The sequence below is a fragment of the Hesperophylax consimilis genome, chromosome 8 (genome assembly GCF_061612785.1).
Source record: "Hesperophylax consimilis isolate HC1 chromosome 8, BYU_Hcon_1.0, whole genome shotgun sequence".
In the NCBI taxonomy this organism is placed as follows: domain Eukaryota; kingdom Metazoa; phylum Arthropoda; class Insecta; order Trichoptera; family Limnephilidae; genus Hesperophylax; species Hesperophylax consimilis.
In genome coordinates, this window is record NC_142843.1 from 1726810 (window position 1) to 1743141 (window position 16332).

Genomic DNA, 16332 nt, shown 5'->3' on the forward strand with positions numbered 1-16332 from the left:
TGAGCTAGACAATTAATGGACGGGTTTTTATGGGTTGGAATGCCCGAATAGAAAGATATCGCGAGACTTATATGTGGTTTTTAAGGAGGGGACTTCGGAGTCACGGTGGAGTTGAAAGACCCTCATCCACTTGGGAGATCACTTATTTAACTTTATGGAAAGTATAATAAAGCCCAAGAATATTTTCGAACGTCTATATATTTATTACTTAATATTTTATTACTTATAACATTGGAAAGAAAAAAACATTTCTCCGAATGTAAGTAGCTATCCTGAGGAAAATATAGACAGATATTTTTTTTATAAATATGTAAAAAAATATCAGGTAAGACGATACAATTTACAAAAATATAATTTTGCAAAAAAAAAAAAAAAAAACAATTAAGTTACTAATAAATAGTGTCAGCATTTGTACAACGGTTAAAAACTTAAAATATTGTTGTTTTATAAACGAATACACACAAATTGAGTAGCGCTAAATAATATACAAAAACTTAGAATTTTTTCATACACCGACAGACATATGAATATTGTAAGTAATACACCCATTTATGTTTTAACTGTAATGTCCACAAACATTAATTCAGTATTTACAGACACTGCTTTGAATTTTAATACTTTTTGCATTATACCGATACTGTTAAATTGTAAAAAAAATTAGTGATAACTCACATTAGGAGGAATAAACGTAAGTTCATTTGGTATTTTGTATTAACTGGATAGAAATAAATTATGAAACCATTGAAGCAAAATACTTATTACTCTTTTCAGGTCATGTCAAGAGTAAACAACAAAAAATTTTCTATGCGTTTCGAAATAATGAGAATGTCCCTCAAAGCAACACTATCTCAAAACAAAACATATTCAATTTCACTCGTATATACGTGTCGAGACAATGAGAATGTCCCTCAACGCAACACTAACTCAAAACAAAACACATTTAATTTTATATGCGTTTCGAAATAGTGAGTATGTCCCTCAACGCAACACTAACTCAAAACAAAACACATTTAATTTTATATGCGTTTCGAAATAATGAGAATGTCCCTCAACGCAACACTAACTCAAAACAAAACACATTCAATTTAACACTTCATACAGTGAATTCGACTTATTTAATACAACACCTTACATTTTCAAACCCAAAATCAATAAATAACTTTCATACAATACATATTAACCTAACACAGACTAGATTCATCAATGTGGCAAAATCATTCTCTAAACTGTATGTGACTCTAATTGGACTTGAAATGTGTACCAACGAAGACCGAAATAGAGAATTGAGATGCATTGTGCACTAGAAACATTTACGAGTACAAAGAAATTGCAATCTGGAGTACGAAATGCGTCAAGAAATTCGTTTTAAACCAAATTGCAATCTATTTCGCAAAACAACAGGTAAAACGCTGTAGCCGCGCCATGGCGTGTGATCAGGGCCGGATTTGGCCTTGGCGCGCTAAACAAAATTATAGTAAGTATATCATTGAAGAAGAAGATAATGCTAATAAATAAAAACCTAAATGAAACATCAAACAGAACAAGACACAGAAAAATAAAAAGATAACGGTCACAACTAGGAATCGAACTTCGTCTTAACGGGACAGGCCTCTTAACCAACTTGACCACTGGGATCTATTTATTAAACATCATATTTCTCGATCGCACATTTCAAATTCAGAATTTCAGAACAACATCATCTTGTAACTATATTTTTCCATAATTTTCTTAAAAGTAAGTAATTATTTCATACATTTATGCAAAAATTGTGTAGTTATTGCAAGGAAAATTAAACTAACCTCTCGGGCATAGACAAAATAAAATAATTAAAAAAAGATTCGATGTTTTTTTCTCAAAATAAAATACAGTTTTTCAAAGCACATAAGAGGCTCTTTCAGATTTCTATATTACAAACGGACACGCCATTAAAAATATTAAAATTTAGAACACAAATATAGCAAAAGTTTTCGAAATCGTTTACCGAATTTTTTCGTGTACCTTTTGGTATTTACTATTTTGTTCGAAACCAAAAAACCCATTTCATTAGACCATAGAATAAAGACTTAGATTTACATTTCATTAGACCATAGAATATTATATGCTTAGTTATATGAATGACTTTATTCCATGCATAGAACAAAATACATTATACTATGAATGACTTTATTCCATGCATAGAACAAAATACATTATACTATGAATGACTTTATTCTATGCATAGAACAAAAGACATTATACTATGAATAACTTTATTCTATGCATAAAACAAAAAACATTATTCTTTAAATTTATTAGATAAACGTTACATATTGTCATATTATTTTTTTAAAATTTATTAATTTTATTTTAGTCATTTGTTTACAAATGTCTAAGTTGTTATTGATTACATAGATACATTCTATCATTTTAGTTAATAATATAAGTTGTTGCGATTTATTTTTATTAATATGTCTTCTACAATCCAGCTTGAATCTATCAATTGGTGCAGACTTTTGTTCCACTGTACATTGTATTAAATATAACTTTAACTATTGTATTAGCTTTGTACGTTTTTGGTAGCCTAATTTCGTAGCACGTTCTATTATTATTTTTAAGAATGTTGTACATATTTTATTTGTAAAGTATTTTGGTAATAGGTTTTTTTATTATTTTATGTATAAATATCATCATGTTAAAGGTCAGTGTCTGTTTCACTGTTATCCAATTTAGTTCTTTTAACATTTTAGTTACTTTTGAAAATCTATTTCGCGTAAGTATTATTCTCATTGCTCTATTTTTGAGAATTTAAATTATTTTGTCATTATATAAGAAAAGAATCGTTGAGCAATAATGGAGTTGTATATAGTGATTGTAACTCTTCTCAACATAGAATAAAGAAGAACCCAAGCCTTTGAGCTTGTTTCTTGATCAAAATATTTGCCTAACCAGGGCTTAAATTTCCAATACAAGACTGTGTTTACGAAAGTGACACCCGAGGAAGTGAGGTTATAGTTGGACATCAAAATCTCAACGCGACAAAGTAAACAAAATACCCCGATTGTGAAGGTCATAGTATCACTGGTTCCGGGCAGTTGAGTTGATGGTGATTACAAAATAAAAATAGTAAATCCACGAACAGATTATGAGCTAATTTGAGAGACGAGTATGGGTAACGCCGCCGGGTATGGAACCATTTAGATTCCTACCTACCCCTCGTACCCTTTTCCTTCCCAGAACTTCCTTTCCTTAAAAAAAAAACCCAAAGACGACTGAAGGACTTTTTTCCTCAGAGCCTCCTATGTGGAGCTAGTAAAAAAATATATATAAATAAAATATTGCTAGAGCTAGTGGAAGACAGACGGCGCTGAGGGCAAAAGGGGAGTAAGTAGGTATGATCCGATTTTATCCATCATAGCTGATTAAGGAACAAGTGTAAAGAAATTCAAGTAAAGGGAAATCTAAAGGAAAGGACTGTCCGATAGTCGACGGATAAAACAAAGGTTAAAGATTTTAGCGCCCACATTGTGTAGTAAGGGTTTTTACATAATATATTTATTCCTTTATATCGATGATAATTATTTAGATTAAATATTGCAACTACGTGATGTATATAAATGATACCTATTATTATTGTTACTTCAATAATTATTATTGTTGGTGCAGATGTGTTATTTTGGCCACCCTGTCACCAGCCCGGCTAGCTCAGTCGGTAGAGCATGAGACTCTTAATCTCAGGGTCGTGGGTTCGAGCCCCACGTTGGGCGAATTTTTTTTAATAAATAATAAATTTTATTTAAATACATTTTGTTTCAATTTCAAATAACAATAAATTTAATAAAATTAAAATAAAAAAATTAAATAAATTTAAATTAAAAAATAAATCAGCTTTCAAATAATATTAAATTTAAATTTTATTTGTTTCAATTTCAAATAACAATAAATTTAAATAAAATTTTATTCAAATAAAATTAAAATAAAAAATAAAATTTTAATTTTAATTTAAAATCTTATTTTAGAAGACTGCTCCTTGCAGTGGGGCTATGGCATCTCCAATTTATGTTTACTTGGCAATTAAAATCTGGGTATCGATTCTCCAATCTTGGCCGCTCGCAATCGCTGCCGAAAGTACCTACATTGGTCGACGTTCTTATTCTTAAGTCTCGTCGAAGGTACACACTCACATACGCCACAACTTCAAAAGTCATTCCACTCGAACAACAAGTGGGTCGAATCACTCGTTGTAGGAGTGGTATAACTTCGTCGAAAATCGACGCCCTGGTAACCAAACACGGATAAAGTCATTTGAAGCAATGATTCGATTGAATGTTGGTCTTTCACTGAGTGTATTTATCACATAATATTAATTACTTGGATATTTATATACCTAGCGTCATTTGTATGAGATTTCACCTATCTATAAGGGTTATATTATTAACTCTGATAATGCGTGACGTGACGGGTCATGTACGAATGCGTGACGTGACGGGTACATGTACGAATGCAGCTTTCGACTGTAGTAGTTAGGAAAAGGTACCAGATGAAGAGAGCAGAAGAAAACAATAAGTTGTAAGTCATATTATAGCAGTATTGTGTAAATACTCGGTCACAAAAATATGTATAGTTTTAAATCACTAGTAACAAGCCTTAATTGTAGGTCACTGGCTATTCATTTTAGTTATAAGCCACTCGTAATAAAAATAAGTAAATATCCTTGCGACAGGGAATAGGTTAGTGGCTGAGTTGACATCGCGTTTGGGTCCCATCCAGGCGTAGTGTGTTCAATTCCTCGGCTAGCTAAGTCCTCAATCACAAAGCAAACAACATTTTCCGCTTACTGTGGTGGTATTTGGAGATTTTCAAACATTGTCAGGTTATTCGTAACCCGGGAATGTTTGTCTTTCTTTTTAAATGTTGAATGTATAAACTAAGTTAAGTGCCCTTGAGGTTATTTTCTCACGAAAACGGCGCTATAGAAACGATCCAATCATTATTATTAATAACTATATCTTTATTATAAGGCGTAGTGTGTTCAATCCCTCGGCTGGCCTAGTCTTCTATCAGAACACAAACAACATTTTCCGCTTACTGTAGTACTATAACTTTATTATAAAATAAACCCGTCATTGAGTTTGATGGCCGTATCCGGTCAACATTAGTGCAATCATATTTAGCGATGATTTTTTCCTTACCATTTCGTGTCCATTCAACGAGACGAGTATAGTGCTCTTGGTATGGTAATAAAAAAATAAAGCCCGTTGAACTGAATGGACTGTAGACTTGGACATGCGACAATAATGTCAACGGCCTCCACGCTCCAGAAAACCACCTAAAAGCTCTATAATTTTACCAGCATTTTATTTCAGCAAATTACTAAAATCAATCCATAAACGCCGTTTATTACTTGCGATAACACCGAATGATGGGATATAATGTACCATTATAAATGGATTGATACCTCTATAAATTTATAAGACCCAGATATGCTTTGAGATTTTCACTGCAAAAAGAATTATCGTTATTATTTTTTGGGTTATTTTTTCGTGTTGCGCTTCCTACTTCTCAAGATAAATGTTGCGGAAAGCTTTACAGTGTGAATCATTAGGGCAGATGTGTAAATTTTGGTGACATGTGTTTATGGTGGTGACGGGATAAATCATCAAAATGATAATTCATCACATCTTTAAAAAGTTATATAAAGTCATGGAAAGTGATGAAACAAATACTTTATTAACTGTGTTAAGTAGGTTAGGTTAGGTTAAAATTCTATTTTTTTTCATCGGTAAAATGACTTTATATCACTTTTTAAAAGTGTGTCGAATAGTCAATGTGTTGAGTTAGCATGGAACCGTTTATGGTGAAGTGTATTCTCTAAGGGCCTGTATTTCCGTATAATAATGTAAAACATTAATGAGGCTTTCGGCGATTAGTTTTGATCTACCCGTCAAGTACCGTATACATTGATGTATTATACATATAGTCTATGACCGTAAACCAAGAACTATTAAGCTAAATCCCGTCGCTTCGTCCCTATTAATCCATCATCAAAGTTGGCAATTGCCGGCCATTAATTACTTTGGATTTTTCCTAAGGCTCCGGGAAGATCCAAAACGCATCGAGCACGCCTAATTACGTAGGCAATTGGAATCCACAAAAACCCCGCGAATATTAATAAGGATGTAAATAACGATTTATTTTTGTTTATCACACTAAAAAAGTCTGTCAGCCTTTTTGAAAAAAAAATCTCAAAATGTCTTGTATGAAGATTTTTCAGTTTGGGGATGATCCTCAAACTGAAAGAATCCTGAAAATCTTCACAATTCACAATTGATAAAAAATGTATACATATTTTTTTTCAGCTACAAAAATATCAATCATATCGACGTTCAATCTTACCATTCTAGCTCCCTGAAAAATCACGGACCGCCACGGGTTCCTAGGTGTAAATAAAAGTCACGGACCGCCACTGGTACCTAGGAAAAGTCACAGACCGCCTCTGATACCTAGGAAAAGTCACGGACCGCCACTGGTACCTAGGAAAAGTCACAGACCGCTACTGGTACCTGGGATAAGTCACGGACCGCCACTGGTACCTACGATAAGTCACGGACCGCCACTGGTACCTAGATGTAAGTAAGTCACGGACCGCCATTAGTACGTAGATATAAGTATTTTTTTCTTTTCCTAAGTTTAATATTTTTGGCACATAAAATATCCCTAACTGTAGGAAAAAACTACACTAACTGTAAATTAGCCAAAGGTCAAAACACTCCTAAAAATAACGTTCACCTGTATTTATCTTTAAAAAAAGGACTTTTGACAAAAAAACATATCCGTTAGAATGAACGTACCAAATTACCGACTCAACATGGTTTTAATTAATTACTTTAATAAATATTCTGAAAAATCATCTTAATATTATCTATTAAAAAACAACAAAAAATGCTGTAATAAACAAGACGAGCGATTACTGTTCATTTGTCTTGTATGTATAAGTCACTTTTATCCGATATCGTAAATCATTATTTTCGGAATATTATTATTTACGCTGTTTTCCGGGCGTGAAAAAATGACACACTTTTTCATCAATATTTTGAGGTTTCTACAAAAAGCCAGAGCCGTTAGATATTACAGCAAAAATACAAATTTATATTGTCAATAGCATCAATCTTCCGGGTTATTTATGTCAGTAGGTTATTTAAATTTTGTCAAAAAACATATCAATCAGAGATTGTGCGATAGTATTTTTGTTTATAATAAAACACATACCAGATACAATGATTTGCTACGGTGTTTGTTACACATAAATTAGTATAGGTATTTTAGGTATCTAACAATGTAAAGGACCTCCAGTGAAAAACATTATAAATATATTCTTCTTTTTATGTATAGTGGAGGGTTAGAAGGGAACATCTGGGTCAGTGAGCCAGTCTAGTCTCAGGCGTTGCCCTGTGGACCTCATCAGTCCCGCCGGGGAATGAATGCAGCGGGCATTCTTTGACCACTTTGGAAGGTTGAAAGAGCCTAAGCGAAATCCGAACACTAAGTTTGGTGATCGTGCATTCGGAGTATCCGGCCCTAAGGCTTGGAATAAACTTCCTATGGAATTGAGATGTATAACCAGCCCAACAGAATTTAGATCCAAACTAAAAACTCACTTTTTCAGACACTCATTTCCATAAATCCGTCATTCTATCCAAATATTTTTTTTTTCTTTTTTTTTATACTGTAATTGTTACATTACCTAGCGGTTCCGTTTATTCATTTTTTCTATTAACTTGCCTACCAATGGACAATGGACAATATCAGCGGGAACATAACAAGTCAATCGGTTTAATTGTTAGCAGATGAATCATCTAAATGCGTTTAAGATTGACGATTGATTTTATTCATTAATTTCATTCATTTAACATATATATCCAGCTAACAATAAAACACCCTAATATAATGGAACTTCCTTCTTCTTCTGGCGTTCGTAAGATTAGATTGTTAATATTAATTTTAGTTGTAAGTTGCTAAATATGTAAATACTCGTATATATGTCGTTAAGATAGTAGTTATAGGCCTTAGTCGTAAGTCACTAGATATAAGTCTTAGAGATAAGTCAGTAGTTCTAGTATTAACTATTTAAGAAATATATTTGTACAGCGCCCTTGAGGTGATTTCTCACGAAAACGGCGCTATATAAATTAGCCAAATATTATTATTATTATGTTCGGTGGTCTCCTATTGATGGCATACCAGAGTCTATGAGGCAGTGAGAATCCAGGCTCTCAGTGTCTCTCAGTGAAGTCGTGCAAGAGATGTGCATTTCTCACGGACGGCCGATTGCCACTCAAGTTTCCACCTATCTCCTTGAGTGATGTAATTGGAGGAGCCTCCCTTCTTCCATCTAGAAGGGTTTTTGGGACTTCGAGCAGTATATAAATAAATATATTGATATCCTAGATAGAACAATAATATCTGCCTAAACGTCGATTTATACACAATTCTTTGTGCGATAATGTGAATGTTGTAAAATAAGTTGTGTGGAGTTCGTCACTGTTTATATTCAGAAGCAAGGACAAGTAAAAGCGTAACACAATATAAAAAAGCTTACGATTGGTGCCGTATTACTAGAACTTCTAAAATATAAACGGGTAGTCACCGAACCTCGGTAGTGTGCAGTCGTGTTTACTTCCAGTGCTCTGTGTTTGACGGCTGACTGACGGCGGCGCGGCGTACAGATAAGATTTATTTATTGTTACATTTTCGTATTCATTATTTTTGTTTCTATTATTAGTTTGCGACGCAGTTGCGTGTATTATTTCTACCATTTATTATTTCTTAAATAGTATTTATTGTTTCATTTTTTTTTTAATTTGTTGAAATGGAGGAGGATGAAAATCGACCTCCTGACCCTGAGTCCATTTCTAAGATTGCAGACGTCTACGATTCTGATGATTCCCAAGCTTCTGTAACCATTCCTTCCCGAAAACGACGACCTCCGCTTTGTCTTAATGTACCTCCTAAAATTAAATCTCTTTCACAAACAAACGAATCCCCAATCTCTCATGGAAGTTATAATGATACCATTCCTACAGAAGCAAAAGCCATTGAGCTTATGTATTCTATTTCATCTTCAGCTCCATTTATTGTTAATGTCCAAAGGACTGAACAGGGGAAAATAATTCATCCCCTGGATTTCGGTAAATTTATTTTTAGCTCAAAACTCAATAACCTCGGTATTATAAATGGATCAATAAAACCGGAAGGTCGATACAAACTATCCATAGAATTTAAATCCGCCACATTAGCTAATGATTTTGTTAAAAAAATAGGTTCTCTTTCAAATAATAAATTTAAATCTTTCATACCTACTTTCAATTTAACCAGAATGGGCAGAGTAAGAGGTATCCCAACCGATCTATCAGAAACAGAAATAGTAGACGCTCTTAATGACTCTCAATTAACTCCAAAAGTTTTAAAAGCACGTCGTTTGAATTTCAAGGATACTTCCACCGGCACCACTATATGGAAACCTTCCCAATCCGTTGTTATCACTTTTGAAGGTCAAACATTACCATCCCGTGTATTTATTTATTATAACGCTCTTCCCGTTGAAGTATACAGATTCCCGACGATCCAATGTTTCAACTGTTGCCGTTTTGGCCATTCAAAACCTATTTGTCGTTCCCCTCCTCGTTGTTTCCATTGCGGAGAGGATCATCTCTTTGAACAGTGTCAAAATACAACGAATAACCCTATTTGTATTAATTGTAAGGGCAACCATACTGCTGTTAGTGTGGCCTGTCCAGAGTTATCTAGACAGAGAAATATCAAACAGTCAATGGCTGCAGACAACATTTCCTACTTTCAGGCTTCTAAATTATTCTCTCCTACGAAAAAATCTTTTGCAGAGATAACGTCTAACGCTTCTATCTTTCATTTTTCTTCCCCTAAATCCCCTCTATCATCTTCCCACAAAGAAACAATTTTCAAACCGATAAAATCTAATCCAAAATTTATTCCTTCTTTCGATAAAAAACTACATAATGATCTTTTACTTAACCCGAATGGGAATAATAAATCCCAGGCTCCCAATGGGACTGCCTTAAAAAACTGTTCCACTTCCGATATCTTACCTAAAGTCATGATTGAAAATTCTTCTTTTATTCAAACTTTAATTACCCTATTAATTACGATCCTTTCAAATAACAATAAAGTACCGTCCAACGCTGCCGATTATATGAAATCTTTACTCTCTAGCCTTCCCGATGTATCCGCAACTGAGCAAAATACTTCAATGGAATAGTAGAAGTCTATTCGCCAACAAAATTGATCTTGTACAGTTACTTGATGAACATAATATTTCAGTTGCTGCCATCTCCGAAACGTGGTTAAAACCCTCATACCAATTTAAGATTCCTGGATATCATTGTCTAAGACATGATAGACTGGATGGCAAAGGTGGCACTGCTCTTATTATACATAATTCTATCCCTTTTAAACAAATTATTTTCAACACTCTCCCCAATAATTTTCAGATAGTAGCAGCTGTTGTATCTGATATTACATTACTATCAATATATATCCCTCCCTCTACAATTTTTGTTGAAAACGAATGGTCAACATTTATATCCCAGATTCGTCCCCCGTATATGATACTTGGGGACTTCAATGCTCATTCTCCTTCTTGGGGCAGTGAGTTAACAAACCGTTCTGGCCATAATCTATTAGAATTTATGGATACCTATAATTTATGTATTCTAAATGATGGATCTCCAACTCGTTTCACTGCCCCTCAACATCGGAAAAGTGCAGTCGATTTATCTCTTTGCTCATCTTCGGTGATTCCCATATGTTCTTGGAACATTCTTAAAGATCCACTTTCTAGTGACCATTTTCCTATAATAATTACCTTCCACCATCTATCTTCCACGCATTCCTTTTATATAAACAATAGTTTTAAATTTAAAACGAAAGACGCGAATTGGAGAAATTTTTCTTCAGAATTAGACTCCATTGTTCAAGCATCTAAGTCTTCCCTTGTCAACACTAGTTTACAATGTGAATTATTTCCTAACATGATAATAAAATCTGCAGAAAAAACACTTAAAAAACGTAATGTAAACATTAAGATAAAACATTCCACCCCATGGTGGGATGAAGAATGCACTAGTGTCGTCAAATCCAGAAGAGAAGCAATTTCCATTTTCCGTAAATGTATGTCTTTCGAAAATTACCTTTCTGTGAAACGCGCCCAGGCAGAAGCGAAACGCGTTTTGAAAAACAAAAAGCGGTCTGGATGGCGAAAATTCTGTGAACGCTTGTCTCCTGAATCTCCCCAGTCATCCGTATGGTCCAACTTAAAAAAATTCGGTTCGTCATATACTCCCCAGCGTTCCAAACATATTCCAGAAGAAATTATTATAGGTTTTGCTGATAAGATAGCTCCTCCGTCAGTTGCCAGATGTGAGGAAATGCCTTCCTTTATTTCTTATCCATCTCACTCTAGCTGGCTGGACTCTCCTTTCTCAGTAAGTGAATTAAATCGAGTAATCAATTCCCTTCCAGACTCTTCTCCTGGCCCTGATGGAATCTTATATAGTTTCATTAAAGCATTCTCAGACATGTCGGTTGAATATTTTTTATCCCTAATTAATTACATGTTCGAAACGGGATTTATTTCTGAAGTCTGGAAAGTTCAAAAAATTCTTCCGATTTTAAAACCTGGCAAAAATCCAACTGAAATCTCTTCCTATCGTCCTATTGCTCTTTCGTCGTGTTTAATGAAAGTAGCAGAACACTTGATAAAGAACAGATTGGAATGGTTTGTTGAAAATAACAGAATTATCTCTCCTAATCAATATGGCTTCCGGAAAAAGAAATCAACCATGGATAATTTAAGTGTATTAACAACAGACATCCGTATATCTCAGTCCCTTAATTCTTGCACTCTGGCCACATTTCTTGATCTTTCGTCAGCTTACGACGATGTATTAATTAACATTTTAAAAGAAAAATTAATTAAAATAAAAATTCCCTTAAAACTAGTTCAATTTATTATTAATTTACTAACAGACAGATCCATTATTATCCACTTTTCCTCAAAAACAATAAATCGCAAACTATGGAAGGGGTTACCTCAGGGGTCCGTAATCAGTCCATTATTATTTAATATATATATATATAAGTGATTTAGACAATGTAATTCCTTCATCTATCAAGCGACTTTATTTTGCTGATGATTTCCTTATATATTTATCACACAAAAATCTATCGCGCGCTGCGAAGGAATTGAATTTGGCTTTACATAATATTAAAGTTTGGTTGTTGACAAATGGGATGAATTTAGCTACGTCTAAAACCAAAGTAGTGGCTTTTACGCGCAAAAGAAAAATACCCCCCTTTTCTGTCTGCTTTGATAATGTCCCTCTTCAAATCGTTAAGCAAATTAAATTTCTTGGACTACTTTTGGATCATAAACTTTCCTGGCTCCCGCATATTCAGAACATTTCGGCTAAGTGTGAAAAGGGGCTAAATATTATGCGAGCTGTTTCCAGAGTGTGGTGGGGATCTCATCCTACTACTCTTAAATTGATGTATGGTGCTCTAGTGCGAAGCCATTTGGATTATGGAACATTTCTTTTCGATCCTCTTCCTAAATATTTGGACAAAAAACTTGAAAGAATTCAGTCGAAAGCGCTCAGAATAATTATTGGAGCGATGAAATCTTCTCCAATTTATTCTCTCCAGATAGAATGTGTTGATCCCCCCTTAATTCTGAGGAGACAATTCCTGGCTGATAAATATATTTTTAAATCTTTTTCTGTATCGCGTCACCCCTTAGAACAAAGCCTTGATTATTTGTTCAATAACTTAAATAACGAAAAAAGATCGACAGATAAAAATCGACTTCCTCTCCTTCTAAAAAGTTTTCTTTCATTCAAATCTCTGTCCTCTTCCCTCCAAAATCTACAAAAAGATCCTATCCTTCCTATTTTCACTACCCCATTTGATTCTATCAATTATATCCCCAATGTTATAACTTCAGACTTCCGAACTGATATTTTAACCTCATCTAATCAAAATGTTGAGGAAAAATTTAAAAACATTACATCTTCTAAGTTTCCAGAATTTTCACTCATTTACACAGATGGTTCTAAGTCTGATAACAAAGATTGTGGAGCTGCGGTACACATTCCCGAATTCGATTTAGATTTGTCTTATAAATTGCCTAAAGAAATTTCTATATTTACTGCAGAATGCTTCGCAATTGAACAAGCTTTGAGCCAAATCCAGCTTTTCAATATTCGACGAGCCTTACTGTGCACTGACTCACTAAGCGCAGTGTTGAAAATTTCCTCAAATATCCATAAACCAGAAGACTATATTATTTATAATATCAGAAACACCCTTAAATCTTTAAATGAATTAAATTTCGAGACAATATTGGTTTGGGTCCCTGGCCATTTGGGAATTGAGGGTAACGAGAAAGCCGATTCTCTAGCTAAACTTGGAACAATTTCTGGCTCTAATCCTTTAGATTTTAGAATTCCTATCTCTGACGTCATCCCAATTCTTAAATCCAATATGATTCGCTCCTGGGAAGAAAATTGGTCTAATACGAAAACCTGAACTGGTGCTTTTTATGCTGGAATACAAAATCATATACCAAGTAAACCTTGGTTCCACGGCAAGAAAAAATCCAAAAGATTTATTTCCTGTATCTCGAGAATGAGAATTGGTCATTGCTCCATTGCATCCCATTTGTTTAAAATCCGGGTCTTAGATAGTCCACTCTGCCAGTGCGGCATGGAAAATGAGACTCTTGATCATGTTTTCTTTAATTGTAAAAATCATTCATCTTTCAAAGGCATTTATCGTTTACTTATAAAAATCACCCACCAATCTCCCCTTAGTATTCCTTATTTACTTTCTCTTAACAATTCTCGCATTTTCTCAGTTCTATACAAGTTCATAGACTTGAATGACTTCAATATTTAAGATTTCCTATTCCCGTATAGATTTCCCATAAAATTATAACCATCTCCCCTAACTTTAATGGCACATAGCACTCTTTTTAGGGTGAATTGCCTAATACAAAAAAAAAAAAATATATATATATATATATATAAACGAATAGACAAGAGAACAACCTGGATCACTCGCAGGCTGACGGAGGTGCCAGGAAGCAACCAAGAAACTGCACACAATAAACAATCCATCCATTGTGGTGCCATTTTAGAATGTAATGGATAAACCTGCACTTCTTCAGCTTCTGGGTAAATCCGGCACTATCAGGCCAGTCCAGATCCAAAAACTGGCCCACGAATCTGGAATAAATTTCCTTCGACACTTACAAATATCCAGAATTTAAACGGATTGTTCATAAATCTTCAGTTCTTTTCAATTTATTATGAGCCATATTCACAGACTTCCAGTAATTGTTTGGTTTCCTTCTTATTTGTACAATGTTAATGTTTGTCAGTTTTATGTATAATGTTACGCGGAACATAAACCGACTCCTGTTTTATACAGGGTGTCCGGAAACTCGTAGTACAAGCGGGAAACTGGTGAATCTACATCACATTTGGAGTCGATTTTGTAGTATATTTTTTTTTTATTTGAGCTTTCGTTATCGAGTAAATCGAGTTTGAAGTTGATTTTTTTTTATTTATTTTTTTTTTTAAATCAAATTCTTATAAATTATTACTGAAGATCAAAGTACCCAACTAATTAAAACTATTTGAAAGTAAAACAAATGAAGAAACTCGGATTTGAAGCATTATTTTGAAATCACCCTTCATTTAACCCGGTGTAATCATAAAATATTTCTGCTCTGCAGGGTTAAAACATCTGTTATTCAACCCTAAACACCAGAAAAAACTTTAACCCTAAAATAGCCGAAAAATATTTTTTTTGGTTTTTTTTTTTTTGAAAATGCTCAAATCAAAAAACTTTATGTTTTTTTGGGTTCCCCATGTGGTGTAGATTCTCCAGTTTCCCGCTTGTACTACGAGTTTCCGGACACCGTGTATATTTTAATGTTGTTATTTGGTCCTGTGCTTTTGATAATTTATTATCTTCCCTTTACGTTGTTCAAACTGTAAAATTGTTCCCTTCTTATTTCTTTGTATACTGTATATTTTGTCATTTTTATATTGTCAACTATGTAAGGATCACTGTAGGAGTAATTATTAAGAACATGACAACTAAATGGGATTAAAAAATCATTATTTAAAGATTATTACGGTAAGCACACTTGAAGAGAAATAACGCAAAACTGCTTTATACAAATATTATATTACAAATAATTAATTAATTACACACGTTATGCGGTGTTAGCTGATGTTTTTAATATGCCTCTATTGAAGTATAAAGCTGTACTAATTAAACATGACAGGTTTATTAGTATTTGTTTCTGTTTCTTCTTCATTTCTTTCATTAACTTTGTACTATGTATAAATATATATTTATTTTTTGTCTTGTTTACTTATACAAGTATACTCTTTTTTTTCTTTTCTTTCTTCTGTTTATATTGTACAATGTCTGTCAATAACTATGGTGTATGAAAATGTCACTTGGGCTATTAATTCTGAATAAATAATTGTTACTTTCTTCTGGTTTCCGATCTAGTAGAAAATCTACAGAAACCTCTTTGAAACGAGAAAGCAATTACCTCTACCAAGTAATTCTTAAAACTATACTGATGACTTCGCTTCACTTCTCTCAGTTACCTGTGAAAGCATTGCATGTTTTTATTCGTAAATAGTTAATAATAAGTCATATAAGGCACTTTAATAATAATATGTCCATACGCAGATATTGCGGTTATATTAAATTGTAATATTACCAGTATCACCATATTTAAATTATCGAAGGAAGCAAACACTTTGTGGCTTGACATTATTACACAAATGAAAGAATATCTTTGTTTTAAACCACTTTATTAAATTTATATACGTCTTCTATTGTTTCCTTCTTATTTTTATTTATTTTTTTACTTATTTTTGTTTATATTTTTATTTTTATTGTTTTCCTTATTCTTTATTGTTTACTTAATAATCTTCCTCTGTATTATATTTTAGTTTATATTTGTACTGTCCTGATGAAGGTTGAGTTCAACCGAAACCGGTCGACGTATATAAATTCAATAAACAAAGATATTCTTTCATTTGTGTCACCATATTTAGTTTAAATCTACATATTTTTATTCTTTTTAAATACATCTAGGTATTTTAATTTAACTTTATTATCGGTAATGAAAAAAGGCAAATCTTGGAAATTAACCCACTACCCTATATCCGATCAAGCCTAAACTTGGCAGATAGTCTTGTTGTCGATGACAATGCATTCTCTCAATTTTTGGAA

The 16332-nt window shown here is 33.3% G+C and overlaps 1 non-coding gene across 1 annotated transcript; it reads left to right on the top strand.

Moving 5' to 3' along the window:
* The first annotated feature begins 3670 nt into the window (after positions 1–3670).
* TRNAK-CUU (transfer RNA lysine (anticodon CUU)) lies at positions 3671–3743 on the top strand. The gene has a single exon. It is a non-coding gene; the product is annotated as a tRNA-Lys (tRNA).
* The last annotated feature ends 12589 nt before the right edge of the window (positions 3744–16332 follow it).